A 6,402-nucleotide genomic window follows, 5' to 3' on the forward strand; every position below is an offset into this window, starting at 1 on the left:
TCTCTCTCTCTCTCTCTCTTTAGGTAAAGGTCTATGGTTCATTCTGAGTCAGTCTGGGTTATTGCATATGATGTATCTTTTGCATAAGAATATCCAATTATCTTAACCTCATTGGTTGACTAATTTTCCTCACCGAGTCATTACAGCACACCCCTTTGAAAAGAAATCCACCATAATATAAAGGCATCTTTCGTCCTGCACTCTCATTTCTAGCCCATTGAGCTGGGCTTGCCTACCCTTATATCTTTACCACACGGCCTCCATTACCTGGGTGGTTTTGTAGCAGTTATGAAGTTGCAAACTGTGAATTCCCTGGCTTTTCTTTCTTCTTTTTCTTCTTTTTCCCTGCTATTTTGGTATTCTTGTGTGCCCGTGTACATATTAGGGCTAGCTAATCTGTTTCTGGAAACAAGCAGCTGCATTTGTGTAGGGTAACTCTGTTTGGGAAGTAGTACCTCCTTGACAGTACCACGTCTTTCTGGTCATATCCACAAGGTGTCTTTTTGCTTATTTAGGTCGTTAATGCCTTTGGAAAAAATTTCCAGTTATAAGTCTTAAATTTTTTGTTAATTTTATTTCTAACTATTTTATTTTTAATACTATTATAAAAGTGGAATTGTTTCCTTCACTGCATTTTTGGGTTTTCATTGCTGGTACATAGAGACACACTTGATATTTGCATATTGAGCTTGTATCCTATAACGTGATTGAACCCACTCACTGGCTCTAACAGTTGTTTCTTTAAAAAAATGTTTTATTAGCATATAATTATTATGCATAATAAAGGGTTTCATCATGACCGTTTCTTTCATGTATGTAATGGATTTTGACCAAACGCACCTCCTGTTACTTTCTTGTTCTCCTTCCCTTCCAACGTTCCCTTCCTCTTAATTCTTGCTCCTTAAGGGTACCTAAGGATTTTCTATAGACAACAACATGTTACCTATAAAGAGATAAATCTACTTTGTCCATTATTATCTGGATGCTTTACTTTTCTTTTTTGTCCTGTCTCCCTGGATAGCCCTCCAACACGATACTGAATAGATGCAGCGAGAGACTTCTCCATCTTCCTCTTGACCCTCAGTCTCCCAGATCCAAGGAAAATACCTGCTTTCTAATTTTTGTAGATTCCCTGTTTTAGGGTGAAGATATTTTTGCTCTCGTGGTTTGTTGATACAAAAAGTGTCAGGTTTATTCATTGCTTTCCCACCCTTTGTCTGGTTTTGCATTAAAAAACTGCTTTGGTTAAGCCCAGCTTTCCCGGAAGATCAGATTATATACTCGGTGACACTGTGGATAGGCAAAGAGGACAAAGAACATGTTGCTAATAGTCTTTAACTTTTTGGTTTCATTTAACAAAATGCAAAGAAAGAAAGAAAGAAAGAAAGAAAGAAAGAAAGAAAGAAAGAAAGAAGAAAGTCAGTCCAAGAAAAACCACACAATTTTGTAAAGGGGAATGGAATTCAACTATTTCCAATTTCCAAATATCAGAAGATAAGAGTTGGAAGATATTTTTTTTAAATTCTTTTCTCTTTTCTTTTCTCTCTTTCTTTCTTTCTTTCTTTCTTTCTTTCTTTCTTTCTTTCTTTCTTTCTTTTACAGGGAAGCACACTAACGCAGTCCCCCACTACCACAAATTATGCAGTGGAATTTCCCGCATTTGGGGAAACTGCAGGGGTCAGCACATCTGGAATGCAATGGGTAAGCCTCGCCCTGAGCAAACCACCTTTGTGATCATGGCACATCCCCCTGCCAGGTCAGTACTGGGAGATACTTTTACTAATATGGCTGACATATATCTCTATATCTATATCTACTTGTATAAGTTAAGCTCAGACCCAAACCTAACCAAGGTCACAACCTTCATTCCTTAGGCTGAGATTGAATTGATTTGATTGTGCTCAGTAAGTGTTTTCAGATGGGCAAGATGATGGTGGTGGGATGGGGTGGAGGAAGCGATGGTCAAGCCATGAGATACTCTGTAAACTTGTGTGGGAAGGTATGTGTATCACCTCCATCCACATTTTCCTGGTAAAAGGAAGTCTGTAACTATGCTCGGTGCAAACAGCAGCTATCACTCATGGGCGGGAGCTGAAAATCAAGTGAGAAAGATTGATATCCATAATCGCCTCTCAGGGCTAGCAAACAATTGGGGCCATCGTTAAAACCCACGACCGCCTGCTCTCACGGAGAAATTTGCTTTCTTTTTCTATATGTAAAATATTTCCACTTTGCTTTAGAGAAGATCCCAAAGTCTTGTATAATCTCTTCTCAGACTCCAGATCTGGGTCTCAGGTGGCTCCACCTGATCCAGGCATTTAGGGCTGAGAAGCCAAATTACTTGTGCTCACATATCCAAAATATGGCAGAAGATGGACCAGCATGACCACAGTAGACATTACCGCTCACAGTGCAGAAGAGTGGAAGTTGTCGCTTGTCTCTGACTCAGCAGTTCTGAAATCTCTGTGGAAGGAAATAGAACTGGGCCCCAGGGGTGGAGGCTATTTCCTGAGTAGACTCCACTTCCGCTGTCTGGAGACGCTTCCCAATCATCGCTCCTCACAACCCAGGAAAATTCTGTTTCCTTGTTAATCTTCCTTGGTTGCATCTGAAGAATAAATGGTCTCCCTTGTGGCTTGACCTAGATATGGTCTTCAAGTCACCGTTGCTTTCCACTGAGACTTAGGAAAACCTCGGGATATCTCTGTCTGGGAAGGATTATGATTTTATCAGTATTAAATATTCCAGTCTCTGGCCCTGGGACGTCTTTCTATCCCATTAGCTATTATTTAACTTCTCCCAAAATGTTTTGCTCATATTACTTCCCTTTCTAAACCATACTTTCCATATCTATTAGGTTCTGTGAAGTCTGCATCTCAATAATCCATTCCTAGTTACTTTTGGAAGCGTGAAGCCACTGGACTGGATTATCAGTCCCTTGAGCATTTAATTCCATGGAAGAGCATGTACAAAAGTAACACCAGAAACCAGCCTTCTCTGTGTTGATCATACCCTCAAATACAAGAGCTTTAACGTGCAGGTAAATATGGTCTGCAAAACATGGACAAGAAGGCCTGGTTTCTGAAGTGAGAACTAGCCTCTCTAGTTGTTTCCAGCCAGAGGTTTCCCCCTGGGGACATGTGACAACTGTTAGCTGAAAATCCTGTGAGGAGATCTAACTAGCATATGGTGGATGGAGGTCAGATAGCGCAGAACACAGGAAAAGCAAAGGATGCTGTTCTCCCTCTCTCCTCTACTCTGCACAGATGTTATTAGGGCTGAGACTCAGGACCCCTATTTCTAGTGGTACCATTGAAAGAAAAGTCCCAACAGCATCCCCGATGGTTCTCCAAGAAGAAAAAAAAAACTAATATCACATATTTCCAGGCTAATACCACCAGTCACATATATGTTCTGCAGTTTTTTAAAGAACGTGAAAGGCCATTTGTTTTGTTGGATTTGAAGGAGTTAAAATTTGTGATTTGAAAGAGCCAACATTTGTTTTGTGGTGATATTTTCATTGTCTACAGGCCATGACACCTCCACCCCATTGTTGAAATTCCTTACGGTGGGGGCCACTGAGATAACTCAGCAGGTTAAGGTGCTTGTCATCCAGCATGGCAGCATGCACTGGATCCCCAGAGCCCACAGAGAGGGGAAAAGAGAGGATCAGCTCTGTAAGTTTGTCATCTGACCTCCACATTCATGCTGCCCACAATTCTTCCCAATATAATATTTTTAATGATTACTTGGCAGTTTCACACAATGTACACCATTTACGCTCATTTCCCTATCCTCCCAGGTCCACTCCCCCACCCTTGTGACCTCCTCACCAAAAAAGTAAAAAATAAAAGAGAAGGAGAAAAAGAAAAAATAAGCCAGGTCCAATTTGTGTTGCCCATATACTCACTGGAGCACGGTTAAACTTCCCAGCAGCCAGCTTCTTAAAGAAAACTGAATCCTTCCCAACCCCTAGCCCCACCAGAAGCCATCAGCTGTGAAGAGCTGCACTTCAGCATCCCTGTCACAATTTTTAAGAGTTCTTGTCAATGGCTTCCTGTCTAGACTGTTTCTTTTGGGTGGGATGGAGTGGAAGTGGGGGAGAGAGGCTGTCACGAAGTCTTCTGTGTCTCATTCTCAACTGTGAGTCTGTAGCCATCAATATCACTGCAAAAGAAGCTTCCTTGCCCTTGCCCTTCAAAGTCATCAGCAGTAGGCGCCATAGACAACCACTTGGCCTCCAGCAGAAGCCCAGCCAAAGGATCTTAGCCACAGCACGGACCACAGACATCACGGTGGTTCTGGGTGGCAGCACAGGCCATGTAGATCCGCATGGCCTCTGGTGGCAACATGGCTCCCATCAGGCGGCAGCACATCCATTTGGTCTTTGGCAGTATAACAGACTACGAACACCAACATGGTGTCTAGCGGCAGCACAGATCACCGACATCATCACAGCTTCTAGCGGCTACAAGGGCCACAGGCATCAACGTGGCCTTACATGGCATCCCAGACCACAGACATCTGTATGGACTCTGGGTGTAAACATGGCTTCGGGGGGCAGCATGAACCATGGAGGACTTTTGAGGAGGCCCGGTCCAGAAAACGAACCATTCTTCATCTCTAGTATCCTGTCGTTGCTCAGAGTCAGGGGGATCAACTTTTGGGGCAGAGTTTGCCAGAGCTCCAGGCTGCTGCACCCCTGCCCACTAGCTCTGCTCAGCAAGGGCACGCTCCCCTGTCCACTTCAGCCTCTCCCACGCCTATCACCTCTGTCAGGTCACCATCTGCCTTTCTCCACAGCATGTTCTCCGTTCCTCCAGCTTTCCCAGCTCTCAATCGATTGTTTGTTGAAGTGGCCACACAGTATACATACCCAACAGCTTTACATGCAAATACTCAATGCAGCGAGTCCTTGGTCTGGTTCAAGGTCTCTGGTCTCTGAAGCACCATAGATAACTGGACCATCCCTGAGACTCGACTTGTATACCCTGCTGTTACCCAGAGGCAGGGCATCCAGGGACAGCTCTAGGCTGCCTAAGGGCAGTTCTGTGGCCTGGCACTCCCCTCCTTCCAGCAGGGTGGCAGCCACATTGGCTCCATGCTGCCCTATTCAGTAAGGACATGTTTCTGGGAAAACTCTAGGCTGCCACACACCACCCTGTCCTTGGTGCTGGCCACCCGGAGGCTCACCAGGCACATCAGGCATGACTATAGCACATGTGGCCAGGAGCAGGTCCATGCTGCAGGCCAAGTACTGGCCCTATCAGTAAGGCCATGTTCTTTGTCCGCTGCGGTCGCTCCCACACCCTTAAGGAAGTGTCTCTAGTTTTGCCATTCTCACTGTGTGCACGGGGCTCTGCTCAGCCATCTTTCCTTCCAGTTCCGTGAGCCCACTTTTTGGAAGCATCTTCCCATAAGACTTGCCTTTTAAAAAGCTGTTCTGGGTACTGCAGGTTCTGTAGACTTCTCCAGAGCATTTCCCCTCGGAGCCTCTGTGGGTCTCTCAGGCTCCTTAGAGCTACTCTGAGGTCCTGCAGGTGCCAATAATGGCTGCCATTGTAAGTGTTAGGCTGCCTCCCACAATTATAATAAATAAGAGCAAAGCCAAATAAAATAGAATAAAAATATTTATATAATATGTAATATTTAGATTCCTCCACTTTTTTTGGTCAAATATTATTTGCCCTACTAAGACAGTCTTGATTTATAAATCGATTTCAGTTTTTCTTTTTAGTTGTTTGTGTGTGCCTTTCTTTTGATTCTTGTAGAAAAGAATGCAGAGCTGCAGGGAGACCTCACTCTGGTGCAGGGTGGCCGGCTGGCACTGTGCTGCAGTTACCATCAAGCACCTCTCGGGACTCCTGATGTCCACAGTACCTGGAAAGGAAAATCCCGAGGTCCACTATTAAAACAGAGGGTGAACTTGACATGTCAGGGGTTTCTGGGCACCAGAGGGCTAAGCACAAAGGGAAATGTTTTAGTAAAAGAAAAAAGATGTAGATTTCGCGCCCCCCCCCATGGGAGTCAGAACACAGCCAAAGAGAAATGCAAATTCGAGATGTAAAAACACCTACCAGATGATGGCAGGCAGACTGTTGAACACACAGGGAAGCCACCTGCTAAGGGTTTAGTCTATAATAAAAGGAAGTCCTTCTTCCTTCCTAGTGTCTGCTGTTCACCGCAAGTCAAGGACTATGTGGCTCAGACGGATTCTGACTTTCCAGATGGAGGCAAAATAAAGGGAAATAAAGCACCATCATCTGGAGCAGCAGTGCCCGCCTTCTTAGCCAGCTCCAAATTCCAAATGTCTCTTTGCTTTCTTCTTCTTCTTCTTCTTCTTCTTCTTCTTCTTCTTCTTCTTCTTCTTCTTCTTCTTCTTCTTCTTCTTCTTCTTCTTCT

General features: G+C 44.2%; 1 protein-coding gene and 1 non-coding gene across 2 annotated transcripts in view; both read right to left on the bottom strand.

Moving 5' to 3' along the window:
- Pmfbp1 (polyamine modulated factor 1 binding protein 1) overlaps nucleotides 1–6,402 on the bottom strand; it is a 174,035-nt gene that overhangs the window by 115,053 nt on the left and 52,580 nt on the right. The gene's annotated exons all lie outside the window — the stretch shown is intronic.
- On the bottom strand, nucleotides 1,600–1,764 carry LOC113455996. The gene has a single exon (XR_003376893.1). It is a non-coding gene; the product is annotated as a U1 spliceosomal RNA (small nuclear RNA).

This window comes from Microtus ochrogaster, chromosome 4 (genome assembly GCF_000317375.1).
Source record: "Microtus ochrogaster isolate Prairie Vole_2 chromosome 4, MicOch1.0, whole genome shotgun sequence".
Taxonomy (NCBI): domain Eukaryota; kingdom Metazoa; phylum Chordata; class Mammalia; order Rodentia; family Cricetidae; genus Microtus; species Microtus ochrogaster.